This window comes from Phyllostomus hastatus, unplaced genomic scaffold, assembly GCF_019186645.2.
Source record: "Phyllostomus hastatus isolate PE091 unplaced genomic scaffold, TTU_PhHast_1.1 phas_contig_312, whole genome shotgun sequence".
Taxonomy (NCBI): Eukaryota; Metazoa; Chordata; class Mammalia; order Chiroptera; family Phyllostomidae; genus Phyllostomus; species Phyllostomus hastatus.
This window is the reverse complement of record NW_025333849.1, coordinates 3,428,604-3,445,635: the sequence shown is the minus strand read 5'-3', so window position 1 is coordinate 3,445,635 and position 17,032 is coordinate 3,428,604. Positions and strand designations below refer to the sequence as shown.

Sequence of the window (17,032 nt, the reverse complement as noted above, 5' to 3'; positions counted from 1 at the left end):
ACATTGGCAGGAAAATCTCAGACATTCCATGCAGCAACATCTTCACTGATATGTGCCCTAAAGCAAGGGATATAAAGGAAAGAATAAACAAATGAGACCTCATCAAAATAAAAAAGCTTCTGCATGGCTAAAGAAAACAGCATTAAAATGAAAAGAGAATCAACTATATGGAAAAACATATTTGCCAATGATACCTTGGACAAGGGTTTGATGTTTAAAATATATAAAGAACTCACATGACCTCACTTGGAAACACAAAAAATCCAGTTAAAAAATAGGCAAAAAACTTGAACAGACCAAGGAGGACATACAGAATGTATGTCTCCAAGGAGGACATACAGAAGGCCCAGAGACATGAAAACATGCTCAGCATCACTAGCCATCAGAAAGATGCAAATTAGAACTACAATGAGATACCACCTCACACCCATAGAATGGCCATCAAACAAATCAACAAACAGGTGTTGGAGAGGATGCAGAGGAAAGGTGCACTGTTGGTGGAATTGCAGACTGGTTCATCCACTGTGAAAAACAGTAAAGAATTTTCTCAGAAAACTAAAAACAGAACTGCCTTTTTTGACCCAGCAATTCCAGTACTGAGATTATACCCTAAGAGCCCTGAAACACCAATCCAAAAGAACCTATGCACCCCAATGTTCATAGCAGCACAATTTACAATAGCCAAGTGCTGGAAGCAACCTAAGTGCCCATCAGTAAATGAGTGGATCAAAAAACTATCGTACATATACACAATGGAATTCTATGCAGCAGAGAGAAAGAAGGAGCTCTTACCCTTCATTTCACAATGGATGGAACTGGAGAACATTATGCTAAGTGAAATAAGCAAGGTGGTGAGGCACAAATACCATATGATCTCACCTTTAACTGGAACATAATCAACAAAAGAAAAAGCAAACAAAATATAACCAGAGACATTGAAATTAAAAACAATCTAACAATAGCCAGAGGGGAGAGGGGCAGTGGGGAGAAGGGTTTTCAGGAACAACTATAAAGGACACATCAACAAAACCAAGGGGGAGGGTGGAAGCAAGGGAGAAAGGTGGGATTGGCTAGGGTGGGGGCACATGGTGGGACGAAAATGCAGCCAACTGTAATTGAACAATAAAGTAATTTAAAAAATCTAAACTCAGTAATCTAAACTTCCATTCTAGGAAAGTAGAAGAAGAGAATCAAATTATATTCAAAGTTATCAGAAGAAAAGAATAATAAATATTAGTGTAGAAATCAATGAAATTAAAAAAAAGGGAAACGATAAAGAAAAATCAAAACAAAAAGCTGGTTTTAAAAAATCGATGAAATGGGTAATTGTGTAGCCAGGCTAAAGAAAACAAGAGAAAAGACACAAATTACTAATATCATATGATCACATCTGCAAGTGAAACCTAATCAGTAAATCAAACAAATGAGCGAAATGGAACCAGAGACATGGAAGTAAAGAACAAACTGACACTGACCAGAAGGGAGGGAGGAGGAAGGGTCAAGTCAAGTGAAGGAACATGTATAAAGAACCCATGGACAAAAACAATGCATTGGGGGAGGGGGCTGTGAGGGAGGATTGAATGTGGAAGGTGGGAGGTGGGTAGGACAGGGGAGAGTAATGGGGGTGGGAGGAAATGGGGACAACTGTAATTGAAAAACAATTTAAAAAACCCTGAACAACAATTAAAATAAAATAAAAAAAAATTTAAAAATATGCAGTGAAAAAGGGGCCATCACCACTGGTTGCACGGATATTAAAAGGGTAATAAGGAAACACCACAAACACTTCCATGCCCACAAATTTGTTAACTTAGATGAAAGAGGCCTATTTCTTGAAATACACAATTTACCAAAACCTACACAGAGGGAAATAGATAACCTATTGAAAAAATTTATCAGCCCTGGCTGGTGTGGCTAAGTGGATTGAGTACTGGCCTGCAAACCAAAGGGTCCTAGGTTCAGTTCCCAATGTAGGCCATGTGCAAGCCAGGTCCCCAGTAGGGGTCATATGAGAGGCAACCACACATTGATGTTTCTCTCCCTCTCTTTCTCCCTCCCTTCTCCTCCCCTTTCCCTCTCTAAAAACAAATAAATAAAATCTTTAAAATAAATAAATAAATAAATGTATCAATAATAACCTCCCAAACAGAAAGCACTAGGTTCAGATGGATTTGCTGGTGAATTGTACCAAACATTTAAGGGATAAGTAATTCCACTTCTCTACAATCTGTTCCAGAAAACACAAGCAAAGGGGACACTTTGTAATTATTTTATGAAGCCAGAATTACCCTAATACCAAAACCAGACAAAGACATTACCAGAAAGGAAAACTACAAACCAATATCTCTCATGTAGATGCAAAAATCCCCAATAAAATATTTACAAATCAAATCTAACAATGTATAAAAAGAGTTATATACCATGACTAAATGTATTTTATTCCAGGAATAAAAAGATTGGTTCAACATTTGAAAATTAATTAATGTAATCCAGGCCAAAGAATAAAAATCATATGATTGTGTCAATAGATATAAAAAAACAATTTAATAAAATCAAATTCCCTTCCTGACAAAACCTCTCAGCAAACTGGGAAAGAGGGGGGGACTTTCTCAACTTGTTAAAGAACATCTGAATAAAACCTTTAGCTAACATTATACTTAAAAGTGAAGAACTAGATTTTTCCTATAAGATCAGGAACAAGGAAGGATACACCCTCTCACTATTCCGTCATACTAGAGTCTTAACTAATGCAATAAAACAAGAAAAAAAGACATACAGATTTTGAAGGAACAACTATAACTGTCTGTTTACAGATAACATGATTATCTATGTAGAAAATTCCAAAGAGTGAACAAAAATACTCCTGGATGTAATAAGCAATAATACCAAGTTTTCAAGACACAAAGTTAACATGTAAAATTCAATTGTATTATTTTATACCAGCAATGAATAATTCAAATTTAAAATTAAAAGCACATCATTCATATTAGCACTATAAAATTAAACATTTAGGTATAAGTCTAATAAAAGTGCCCAAGATATTTCTATATGAGAAATACAACATATTCTTACATGAAAACTACAAAAGTTTAATCAAAGACTCAAAGGATCCATTCATTTACTGATAGGCACCTAGGTTGCTTTCAGCACTTGGCTATTGTAAATTGTGCTGCTATGCACACTGGAGTGAATAGGTTCTTTTGGATTGGTGTTTCAGGGCTCTTAGGGTATAATCCCAGCAGTGGAATTGCTGGGTCAAAAGGAAGTTCCTTTTTTAGTTTTCTGAGAAAAATTTCATATTGTTTTCCATAGTGGTTGTACCAGTCTGCAATTCCACCAGCAGTGCACTAGGATTCCCTCTTCTCCACAATCTCTCCAACACCTGTTTGTTGATTTGTTTGATGGCCATTCTGACTGATGTGAAGTGGTATCTCATTGTGGTTTTCTCTGAAAGCTAGTGATGCTAAGCATCTTTTCATCTGTCTCTGGATCCTCTGTATGTCCTCTTTGGAGAGCTGTCTATTGAGGTCCTTTGCCCACGTTTTAATTGGATCGTTTGTCTTCCTGGTGTGGAGTCCTGTGAGTTTTTTATATTTTGGAAGTCAAATCCTTGTCTGAGATTATCATTGGCAAATATATTTTTCCATACAGTTGGTTCCCTTTTCACTTTGCTGATGTTTTCTTTAGCTGCGTAGAAGCTTTTTATTTTGATGAGGTCCCATTTGTTTATTGTTTTCTTTATGTGTTTTGCTCTAGGGGACATATCAGTGAAAATATTGCTGCATAAAATATCTTATATTTTCCTGCCTGAAAAAAAGACTACAATTTGCTCCCAGGAACTGGAGAAAATTAAAAAAGAAGGTTGGAATTCATTAGTGTTCAACTAGTCATCTCCTTCATCTTCCCCTTCTTCCTCCCCTCATTATTGTCTTCATCTTCTTCACCTTCATTCCAATCACCTTCTTTATCAATATCTTCCAACCTCCTTCTCCTCCCCCTCCTTCCCCTCCACCCTCTCCTTCCCCTCTTCCCCCCTCCTCCTCCCTCCTCCTCTTCTTCTCCTTCTCCTCCCCTTCTCCCCCCTCCTCCCTCTCCTCCTCCTCTCCTTCTTCTTCTTCCTCTTCTTCTTCTTCTTCTTCTTCTTCTTCTTCTTCTTCTTCTTCTTCTTCTTCTTCTTCTTCTTCTTCTTCTTCTTCTTCTTCTTCTTCTTCCTCTTCCTCTTCTTCTTCTTCTTCTTCTTCTTCTTCCTCTTCTTCTTCCTCTTCTTCTTCTTCTTCCTGTTATTCATCATCCATATCAGGGGACCAAGTAATAGTGTAATGGATTTGGCTAAATATCATCTTTGATGACTTCTCCTAACTCATCTGGACCTGCATCAGAATGGTCAGTAAACCAGGTAAAAAAGCTCTCTAGTTACTCATGCTGACTTTTCCTGCTGGCTTTATTGTGTTTCACTTTAATGTTTCATCAAATCCTTTTGAAATTTCTATTTGATTTCAGTGGACTTTGAAGATGGATCACCATTTTTATTCAGATGAAATTCTTTGGAGATAACTTTATTTTCAAATTAAGGATTTTCATCACAATAAAAATCTATTGTGTAACCTGATTTAATATCTTCAATTCTGTCACTTCAACTCTTATCAAATAATGCAGTGCCTCTTCATCCTCTTCCCCAAGCAGTGCAGACACTTGTGGATGGTTGACAAATGTTGTTTCACCAAAATTTGGGATTTTGGTGATCAATTATGACCTCTTCTGAAAAAATGCTTGGTGGAGTTTGTTATATTTCTGTTCTACTTTTGAAATATCCTCAGCGGCTTTTTCATTAAGTCTGTCTATTTCATTTTGTACTTCATCAATATGTTCAATTGTTTCTTGCTCTTCTTTTTCTTCTGTTGGCAAATCCAGAGAAGTTGACTTCTTCTCTGGCTTGGGGGCAGGAGGAGGTCTCGGTTTCTTTGTTAGGGGTGGGAGTGAAGACTGGCATTTGGGAACCAAGCTGTGAGATAAGTTGGAGAATCTGACAGAAGGGAACTTGAAAGGCTGGAAGAAGCTCTGCAAAAATCATAAGGCAGATCTTTGATAAATGAATAAAGGCAATTCAGTGGAGAAAGGACCATCTTCAACAAAGGTTACAAATGGATGTCCACATACAAAAAAATTAATCTAAGCACAGACCTCACACCTCTCACAACCATTAACTCAAAATAAAGATAGGCATATACAAAATTGAAAATAATAAAACTTGTAGAAAATAAGATAAGAGAAAATCTAAATGACTTTGAGTTTGGTAAAGATTCTTTAGACAAAACACTAAACAGGTGATCCATGAAAAAATTTTGTAAGTTAGATTTCATTAAATTTAAAAACTTTTGATCAGTGAATGACACTGTTCATGGAATGAAAAGACATGCCACAGGCTTGGAGAGGATATTTGGAAAGAAAATCTAATAAGGGATTGCATTTAAAATACACAAAGATTCCTTATAACTCAACAATAAGAAAACAAACAATCCATTTAAGAAGTGGGAAAAGATCTGAATTGACAATACACCAAAAAAGACATACAGGTGGCAAGTAAGTACGTGACAAGATGGTCAAAATCATACATAATTAATGAATTGCACATTAAAAATTATATTCTACTACACACCTTTAAGAATGGCTAAAATCCAAAACACTGACCATACCAAATACAAACATGTGGAGCAATAAGAATTCTCATTCATTGCTTATGGGAATGTAAAATGGTACAACCACTTTGGAAGACAGTTTGGTAGTTTCTTAGAAAGTTAAACATCATCTTGCCATACAGTCCAGCAACTATGTTCCTTGTACCTTTCCCACCAGCTTTATTGAGATATTATTGAAATATAACATATCTAAGTGTAAGATGTACAATGTGATGATTGAATACATGTACACATTACAAAGTAATCTCCACAATAAGGTTAGTTAACACCTCTATCCCCTCACATAGTTACGTTTGTGTGTGTGGTGATAATATTTAAGATTTAATCCCTTAATAAAATTGAAGAATATAATGGTATTGTTAATAATAGTTACTATGCTGTACACCAAATCCCAAGAACTTAGTCATTTTAAACATGGAAGTTTGTACCCTTTGAGCAATATCTCCCCATTTATCCCATCCTTCAGGCCCTGGCAACAACTATTCAGTGTGACATTTCATTTAGTATAATGCCCTCAAGGTCCATCCATGTTGTTTCATAAGACAGAATTTTCTCCTTTTTTATGGCTGAATTATAGGTATATCGCATTTCTATATTCATTTATCCATTAATGGACATTTATGTTGTTTCCAAGTCTTGGCTATTGTAAACAATGTTGCAACAAATATGGGGGCATGCAGATATCTCTCTTCAAAATAGTGTTGTCATTTCCTTCCAATATATATCCAGAAGTTAACTTGCTGGATCATATGGTTGTTTTATTTTTTAATTTCGGAGGGGGAGGGGAAATCCATGCTGTTTTTCATGGTTACTGTACCAGTTTATATTCCCACCAACATGAATTTTCTCCATAGCCTCACCAACACTTCTCTTGTCTTTTTGATAATTGCCATTCAAACAGATGTGAGGTGATTTCTCACTGTTGTTTTCATATGCATTTTCCTCATTATTAGTGATGTTGAACATCTTTTCATGTACATGTTGGTCATTTGTATATCTTTTAAAAAATATTTTATTTATTTATTTTTAGAGAGAGGGGATGGGGAGGAGAAAGAGAGGAAGAGAAACATCAGTGTGTGGTTGCATCTCACACACCCCCTACTGGGAGTCCGACCTGGCCTGCAACTCAGGAATATGGCCTGACTGGGAAATGAACTGGTGACCTTTTGGTCTGCAGGCTGGTGCTCAATCTACTTAGCCACACCAGCCAGTTGTATGTCTTTTTTGAAGAAATATTTATTCAAGTCCTTTTCTCATTTTTATTTATTTACTTTTTTTATTGTTGTTCTGTTACAATTGTTCAAATTTTTCCCAGTTGCTCTCCCCTGCTCCCACAGTCAATCCACACCCCATTGTTCATGTCCATGGGTCATTTACACCTGTTCCTTCACTAGGTCCTTCCCCTTATTTCCCTGCTTATCCCTCTCCCCCTCTCCTCTGGTCACTGTCAGTCTGTTCCTTGTTTCCATGCCTGTGGTTCTATTTTGCTTATTTGTTTGTTTTGTTCATTAGGTTCCTTTTATAGGTGAGATCATATGGTATTTGTCTTTTGGGCCTGGTTTATTTCATTTAGCAAAATACTCTCCAGTTCCATCCATGCTCTCATGAAAGGTAGGAGTTCCTTTTTTCTTTCTGTTGTATAATATTCCATTGTGTAAATGTACCACATTTTTTTTATCCAGTCACTTACCAATAGGCACTTAAGCTTTCTCCAGTACTTGGCTATTGTAAACAGTGCTGCTATGAACATTGGGGTACATAAGTTCTTTTGGATTGGCGTTTCAGGATTCTTAGGGTATAATCCCAGCAGTAGAATCACTAGATCAAAACGAAGTTCCATTTCTAATTTTTTGAGGAAATTCCATACTGTGTTCCACAGTGGCTGCACCAGTCTGCATTCTCACCAACAGTGCAGATTGTTTTCTATATTGAGCTGTATGAGTTCCTCATATATTTTGACTATTAACCCTCATCAGATAGATAGTTTTGAAATATTTTCTCCCATTCTGTAGGATGCCTACAAACAAAGACAGTTTTCATTTTAATAATTGTGTCTTTTGTGATACAGAAGATTTTCAGCTTGATGTAGTACCTTTTGTTTATTTTTGCTTTTGTTGCTTTCACTTTTAATGTTATATCTAAAAAAATCTTTGCAAATACCAATGTTAAAGAGCTTTTTTCCTATATATTTTTCAAGTTGTTTTAACTTTTGAGTGTTACATTTAAGTCTTTATCCATTTCAAGTTAATTTTGATGAGGGCTTCAAGACAGAGTTCCAATTTCATTTTTGTACCTGTAGTTATCCATTTTCCCCATCACCTCTTATTGAAGAGGCTCTCTTTTCCCGTTTAAGTCTTCTTGGCTTTGCTGTTATACATTAGTTGACTGTACATGTGTGGGTTTATTTGGGGGCCTTTAATTCTGTTCCATTGGTAAATGGGTCTATTTATGTCAGTACCATACTTTTGATCACTATGGTTTTGCAATAAAGTTTGAAATAGTTCATTGTAAAGCCTCAGATTTTGTTCTTTCTAAGGATTGCTTTGACTATTCTAAGATTTTTGTTGTTCCATACAAATTTTAATATATTTCTTCTATATTTTTAAAAAATATAATTGGAATTTTGATGAGGATTGTGTGGAATCTATAGATGGCTTTGAACACTATGGACATTTTAACAATATTAATTCTGATCCATTAACACAGGATATCTTTCCATTTATTTGTGTCTTCTTTAATTTGTTTCATTTCTTGTAATTTTTAATGTACAGATCATTAATCTTGTTGGTTAAATTTATTCCTAACTATTTCTGATGCTACTGCAAATGGAATTGTTTCCTTTAACTTTTGTTCATATAATTCATTCTTAGTATATAAAAACACAACTAACTTCTGAATATTGACTTTTATATCCTGCAGATTTATTGAATTTGTTTATTACTTATAATAGTTTTTGGTGGAATCTTCAGTGTTTTTTAATATATAAAAACCTATCATCTGCAAACAAAGACAGTTTCATTTCTTCCTTTCTAATTTGGATGTTTTGTTTTTACTTAATTGTTCTGACTAGGATTTCTGACACTATGTTAAATAGGAGTGGTGTCTTCTTCATGATCATGGTAACAAGACTTTCAGTCTTTCACCATTAAGTATGATGTTTGCTGTGGCCTTTATTGTGTTAAGTTACATTTCTTCTACACTCAACTTGTTGAGAGTTTATTTAATCATAAAATGATGTTAAATTTTGTCAAATGCTTTCTCTGGACTTCTGGTCAAGATGGAGGCATAGGTAGATACACTTTGCTTCCTTGAACAACCAAATGAAGGACAACAGTAAATTTAAAAAGAAGAAATAACCAGAGCTGCCAGAAAATTGAATTGTATGGAAGTCTGACATGAGTTAAAGGAGAAACATTCATGCAGACCAGTAAGAGGGGCAGAGAGGAGCAGCTGCGGTGGAGAGGACTTGCAGCAAGGTGGCACCTGGAGGACCATGTGGGTGAGGCAGTGGCTAGTGGACTGGGTAGTCCCACATTTGCATGTGGATAAATGGGGAGAAACAGCTGGGGAGACAGATGGCACAACCCAGGGCTCCAGTGCAGGGAAATAAAGCTTCAAAACTTCTGACTGAAAAAACCTATGGGGGTTGCAGCGGCAGGGAAAACTCCCAGCCTCACAGGAGAGTTTGTTAGATTCAAAGGGTCCTAGAATGTACACAAACCCACCCACCTACTAATCAGCACCAGAAGGTCCCAATTCCTTTGTGAAGGGCAGAGGAAGTGACCAAAAGCTGGCCAAGAGCCAAGCAAGCTGTATTATTCCCTCTCTAATCCCTCCCCACACACAGCATCACAACATATCAATGTGGGTTGCCCCCACTCTGGCAAAACCTAAGGGTCTTCCCCTTACAATGTAACAGGCACACTGAGACAAAAAAAATATGGCCCAAATGAAAGAGCAGATCAAAGATCCAGAAAAAAAGAGAACTAAGTGATAAAGAGATAGCTAGCCTATCAGATACAGAGTTCAAAACACTGATAATCAGGATGCTCACAGAAATGGTGGAGTATGGTCACAAAATAAAGGAAAAAGTGAAGGCTGTGAAAAGTGAAATAAACGGAAATGCATAGGGAACCAACAGTGATGGGAAGGAAACTGGGACTCAAATCAGTGGTTTGCACCAGAAGGAAGAAATAAACATTCAACCACAACAGAATGCAGAAACCAGAATTAAAAAAAAAATGAGGAGAGGCTTAGGAACCTCTGGGACAAATGTATATGTTCCAACATGCAAATCATAGGGGTGCCAGAAGGAGAAGAGGAACAGCAAGAAATAGAAAACTTATTTGGAAATATAATGAAGGAGAACTTCCCCAATCTGGTGAAGGAAATAGACTTCCAGAAAGTCCAGGAAATGCAGAGAGTCCCAAAGAAGTTGGACCCAAGGAGGAACACACTAAGGCACATCATAATTGAATTACCCAAAATTAAATATAAGGGGAAAATCTTAAAGGCAGAAAGAGAAAAGGAGACAGTTACCTACAAAGGAGTTCCCATAAGACTATCAGCAGATTTCTCAAAAAAGAGAAAGGCAAGGAGGGGTTGGAAAGAAGTATTTGAAATCATGGAAAGCAAGGACCTATATCCAAGATTATATTCTATCCAGCAAAGCTATCATTTAGAATGGAAAGGCAGATAAAGTGCTTCCAAGATAAAGTAAAGTTCAAGGAGTTCATCATCCAAACCCTTATTATGTGAAACATTAAAGGGCTTGTCTAAGAAAAAAGAAGATAAAAATATGAACAGTAAAACAACAAACTCACAACTATCAACAACTGAACCTAAAAAAATTAAGAAAAACAAAAACAAAAATGAACTAAACAAACAACTAGAACAGGAACAGATTTGCAGAAATGGAGATTACCTGGAGGGTTATGAGCAGGGAGGGGGGAGAAGAATGGGGGAAAGTTACAGGGAATAAGAAGCAAAAATGATAAGTACAAAATAGACAGGGGCAGGTTAAGAATAGTATGGGAAATGGAGAAGCCAAATAACTTATATATATTACTCATGGACATGAACTAACATGGGGGAATGCTGGTGGGAGGGGGGTACAAGTGATAGGGAGAAGAAAATGGGACAACTGTAATAGCATAGTCAAGAAAATATTTAGAAAATGCTTTCTCTGCATCTATTGAGATGATCATATGATTTTGATCTTTCACTCTATTAATGTGGTGTATATGGCATTTATTGATTTACATATATTGAACCATTCTTTCATCCTGGGGATAAATCTTACTTGAACGTGGTATATAATTCATTTACTGTACTGTTGAATTTGGTTTGCTAGTATTTCATTGAGGATTTTTGCATCTATATTTATCAGGGGTATTAACTTGTGCTTTCCATTGCTTGTGGTGTTTTTATCTTGCTTTGACATCAGGGTAATGTTGGTCTCATATAATCAGTTTGGGAGCATTCTCTCTTCTTTAATTTTTTTTTGGAAAAGCTTGAGAGGATTAGTGTTAATTCCTTGAATACATAGTAGAAGTCACCAGGAAACCATCTTGTTCTGGGCTTTTCTATGTTGGGAGGTTTTTGATAACCTTCAATTACCTCGCTTGTTATGGCCTGTTCAAATTTTGTAACCCTTCATAATTCAGTTTCATGAGGTTGCATCTTTCTAGGAATTTTTCAATTTCTTTTAGTTTACCCAATTTATTGGTTTATAGTTGTTCACAGTAGTCTCTAATAGGCCTTGTATTTCTGTTGTGTCAGTTACTGTCTCCTCTTTGATTTATGATTTTATTTGTTTGAGCTTTCTTTTTTCTTATTCTAGCTAAGAGTTTGTCCATTTTATTTAAAAAAATAGCTATTAGTTTTGTTGATATTTTTTATTGTTTTTCTAGCCTCTATTTTATTTATTTCTGTTCTGATAATTGTTATTGCCCTTCTTTGACTAACTTGGGGTTAGTTTGGTCTTTTTTTCCTGGTTCCTTGAGGTGTGAAGTTAGGTTGTACATTGTGACCTTCTTCTTTCTGAAAGGTAGTTTATTTCCATAAACTTTACTTGTAGAATTGCCATTGCTGCATCCTATAAGTTTTGACATGTTGTGTTTTAATTTTTGTTTATTTCAAGATGTTTTTTTAAATACTCACCCAAGTACATGCTTATTTGTTAAACAATTATATTTATCTATTTTTAGAGAGAGGCGAAGGGAGGGGAAAAAAGATGGAGGGAAACATCAATGTGGGAGAGAAACATCAATATGTGAGAGAAACATTGATCAGTTGCCTTGCATGTGGCCCACCTAGGACCAAACTCACAATCTAGGCATGTGCCCTGACTGAAAATGGAACCCTCAACCTTTCAGTTTACATATGACACTCCAACCAACTGAGCCACACTGGCCAAAGCTCAAATATTTTTGATTTCCCTCTTGATTTCTTCTGTGACCTTGTGGTTGTTCAAATTTACACACATTTTTTTAACTTTCTGATTTTCCTCCTATTATTTCCTCCTAGTTTTCTACCATTGTGGTCATAAAAGATACATGGTATGATTTCAGTCTTTTTTACATTTACTAAGATTCGTTTTGTAACTTAACATATAATACATACTGGAGAATTTTCAGTGTGTGCTTGAGAAAAATGTGTATTTTACTGTTCTTGGGTGGAATATTCTGTATATGTATTTGGTCCATTTGGTCTAAGGTATAGTCAAATTCAATGTTTTCTTAGTGATTCTCTATCTGAAAGATCTATCCACTGCTGAAAGTAAGGTATTGAAGTCCATTACTATTACTATATTTTTTATGTTTCTTTTTTCAGATCTGTTAGTATTTGCTTAATATATTTAGATGCTCTGATACTGAGTGCAAATATATTTACAACTGTTATATCTTCTTGATGAATTGACTCCTTTTTCATTATATAATCTTATTTGCCTCTTGTTATAGTGTTTGACTTAAAGTATTTTTATCTGATATAAGTATAGCCACCCCTATTTTCTGTTGTTTTCCATTTACATGGAACATCTATTTTCATTCCCTTACTTTGAGCCTATGAGTGTCTTTAAATCTGAAGTTAGTCTCTTCAGGGAGTATATAGTTGCTTTTTGTTTTCTAATCCATTCAGCCATTCTACTTATTTTTACTGCCAGTTAATAAAATTTCACTTAGAAATAGGAAGATGGCAGCCAGATGAATGGGAGCAGAGTCCACTTCCCCTTGAACACAGGTGGAACACCTTGCTGATCTTCTGAGGAACAGAGTGAACAGTCAATGGTATCCCAACATAGATGAAGGTTGGAGGCCAAAACTGTAGAAGATATTGATAAATCAGATGGTAAGGAGAGTGCTTCAAGACAATAAGGTCCCTGTGACGGAGACCAGGGCAGCTGCAGCCCCAGGCCCAGTGCCCACCTGGTCTGCCCCAGGATTCTTGGGAGAGAACCAAGTCAACGGCTCCCTCCCTTGCCAAACAAGGTTTGAGCAGCCCCAGGATGGACCTGGATGCTTGAAGTCACAGGGAGGAATAAGAACAAAGTGGCAAACACACAGGGGCAGTGTGCACCTGCTAAGACTGTGGAGGCTGACAGGGAAGAGCTGGACAGTGATGGACCCTGACCTGGATAGTCCCTAGCTGGTTGGAGGGTTGGGTTGTGTGAGAGGCCAGAAGCTGGTTTCGAGGAGCAGGCTTGTATAGGAGGGATTTTTCAAAAAGAAAAAGAAAAAAAGGCATTTAGTGGCTGTTTAGGGAACTCTCCTGCAGCACCACCCCCAACTCCCCCAGCACGTGCAGCCTTCCAGAGCCTTAGCCATGAGCCCACCTCTGCTGCCAGGACTGCAACTGCACCCCTACCCCAAGCCACAGTGGCAGAGGGCACCTGGCCATGTCTGTGACCCCAGTGGCACACTACCTACCCAGCTGACCCCCACCCTGCCACAGCTGCCATCGAAGCATTGGAGGCCACCACATGCCTGCTCCCACAGTGGGGGGGCATGGGGGCGCGGCGGACCTGAAGGTGCCTGACCCCGTCCCCGAGCTGTCTCAGAGGCAGCAGGGGAGGCCAGGAGCTCACCCTGAAGCCACAGGGACAGTGCGCACCCGGGAAGGAGCATGCCTGACTCCGCTGCCCAGAGGCACCTAGCACCCAACCCTACTGCCCTGGGCACAGCAACAGAGGAGGCTCACACCTGCATCTTCCACAGCAGCCATGCCTATGCCCCTCCATAAAGGGCTGACTGGCTCTCTAAGAGAAAGGTGGAGATGCCACTGCAGAGGAGAGCAGCAGGGCTCAGGGAGTCAGCAATCCCCAGAAAGACTTAACTCAGTGCGGGGGTACTGAACTCCCCTGACGAAACCCTGAGAGTCCCTAGTGTTAGGTTGGAGTCGCTCAAGAAACCAGACAAATGCAGCGAGCTAAGGAGCAGGGTTTGTTAGTGGGGAATAAGAGGGAAAGTGGGACCAACCAAGGGAGGTTGGGGAGCCAACCAAGTGAGGTTAGGACTCTCAGTTGTTCTTAGGGAGGGGTTTTTAGGCACAAAAACCCACTGAGGGTAACTGGTTAGGGTGTCAGAGTCTGATTGGCTAGAGCTGGTTGCTGAGTGCCATTTCTGCTGACCATTGTTCTTGATACACCTTGTCAAGCTCAAGTTAAAGCTGCATGCTGTTATGCTGGATAGGCTGACCCCAGACCCCCATCTTAGCTGGGCACCTGATTGTCCTGGGTAGGGTTGGCAGGCAGTTTTCCAGGGTACAGTTTTCCGCCTGGTGATTTTCCATTCCTCCTAGGCCTACCTAGGTCTGTCGCCTAGCATCTAGGACAGCAGAGAGTGAGAAGGTGGTGTGTGAGTTGCCCCTAACTGGTGCATCTCAAGGACAGCAAAACTGGAGGGCTGAAGGTGTAGACACTACAGGTCTGGACAGTGAACTGAGGAAATGGGCTGGAGGCTGGGCAACTGTAAACAGTGTGACTCAGACCCCACAAAAGCACAGGAAGGGAGAAAAGGGAAACCAATCCCCCCTCAGCCTGCTGCAGGCAGGAAGACCAGTAGAATTGGCTTGGCTTGTATAAAGCCAGTAGGAGGTCTTTTTTAAAAAAAAATTCCTTTTTCCTTTCTTCTTTTTTTAATTCCTTCTTCTTTCCTTCCTTCCTTTTTTCTCCCTGTATTCCCACAAGTGAGACAATACAACCTGGAGCTGTGAAAGGACTAGAGTTAGACCCTAAGAGGGTCTCCTGAGCATGTGAGATAAATTTCACTTTGCTACTCCAGAGAACTTGCAAGTTATTGTATATTTGTATTGTTATTTTTTACACTTTTTATTTTATTAGTATTTTTTTCATATCTCTTCTTTCTGTTTAGTCTTCTTCACTTGGTTTGTTAAATTGTATTGTTTGACTGACTTTCCTTGTTTTCTCTTTCACAGCGTATTTTTAATTTTCTGTCATTTACTTCACTTGTGTTCCATTAGCACACTACTCTAGGTCCTGTACTTCCTATTCTTGGTATTTAGACCACATAGATTCTGTCATATGATTGTTGTTCCTTTACTATTGTAAATAATTTCTGTTCCATACAATTGTAAATACTACACAGCACATTGTTTCTGGAACTTTTTTACTGATGTGATTAACTCTATTCTCTCACACGCTACATCTATTTTCTATCCTTTACTATTACTTTACCTCCTAATCTGACATCGCACAAGCTTACTACTTTCTAGATCCAACTTACAATCCTTCTGCCCCCACAACGAGAGTCTTACCTTTTTTCCACCCTTTCTAAAAAGTGGCTAGTTGAGTGAAATATCATGGTCAAAACTATACATATCCAAAATATCTCCTATCTCTTCTCCACAAGTTGGTACTTTAAATCCTGAAAACTACACTCCTACTATCTCAAACCATTTTGCCTTCCCCCTCCAACTGATCACAAAAAAAAGAGTAGGTGGGAGCTGTGAACACCAGTATCTCTGCTGGAAGAGGAAACCAACCAACAAAGGAACCACTAACAGATAACAATAGAAGAAGGTGAAGGAAGCAGTGGAAGTCACACTAACCTCCACCCAGGACCAATCTGGAAATACAACTAAATGGTGGAGAAATTACCCAGAATAAACAACTGAACAATAGCAACAGAGAAGCCTCAAAACCTCGTACAGACAAAAAACCAGCTTTGATACAACCTGTCCACACCTGCACTAAAGAATACAACATGTGGTGGGTGGAGTGACCCAAGTTAATCAGCAGGAGGGAAGGACCCACCAAAGAAAGACCCAATGACAATCAAAAATGAAAGACATGGAGATTTCTGGCCAAGATGGAGGTGCTGGTAGACACACTGTGCCTCCTTGCACAACCAAAATAAGGACAACAACAATTTAGAAACAAAATAACAATCAGAACTAATAGAAAATTGAACTGTATGGAAGTCTGACAACCAAGGAGTTAAAACAGACACATTCATCCGGACCAGTAGGCGGGGCAGAGTCAGGCAACCAGGTGGAGAGGGGCACAGCACAAAAAACAGTGGCACCAGGTGCACAAGATGGAAGCAGGCAGACCCTGAGCACGCAGGCAGTGGCTGGAAGACCCCAGGCGCAGGATGGCAATGGGCAGACCCAGTGAGGCAGCGAGCGATTGTGAAGCGAGGCACTGAGCAAGGTGGCTGGCTGACCAGGCAGTCCCACATTTGCGCATAGATAAACCAGGTGAGGCTGGGGAGCAAGACAGATTGCACAACCCAGGGTCCCAGCACTGGGAAATAAAGACTCAAGACACCAACTGGGGACACCTGTGGAGGTTGAGGTGCAGGGAGAGAATCCCAGCCTGATGGGAGAGTTCATTGGAGAGACCCATGGGGTACTAGAGTGTACACAAGCCCATCCAAATGGAAATCTGCACCAGAAAGGCCCAGTTTGCTTGGGGGAAGTGGTAGAAGGGATTGAAATTCAACAGAGAGAGGAGCAAGCGACACTGTTCCTTCTCAGACCCCGCCTCCACATATAAAGTCACAACCCAGAGACTGGGTTGCCCCACACTGGTGAACACCTAAGGCTCCGCCCCTCATACGTAACAGGTGCCACAAGACAAAAAAGAAAAAAAAGGCCCAAATAAAAAAACAGATCAAAGTTCCAGAGCAAATACCACTGAGCCATGAAGAGATAGCCAACTTATCAGATGCACAGTTCAAAGCACTGGTGATCAGGATGCTCACAGAATTGGTTGAATTTGGTCAAAAATTAGATGAAAAAATAAAGGCTACCCTAAGTGTAATGAAAGAAAATGCACAGGGAACCAGTAGTGATGAGAAGAAAACTCGGACTCA

At 38.8% G+C, this 17,032-nt stretch overlaps 1 pseudogene; it reads right to left on the bottom strand.

Annotated features, from left to right (window-relative positions):
• Nucleotides 1-4,136: 4,136 nt before the first annotated feature.
• The window catches only part of LOC123819451, a 163,378-nt pseudogene continuing 150,482 nt past the window's right edge, over nucleotides 4,137-17,032 (bottom strand).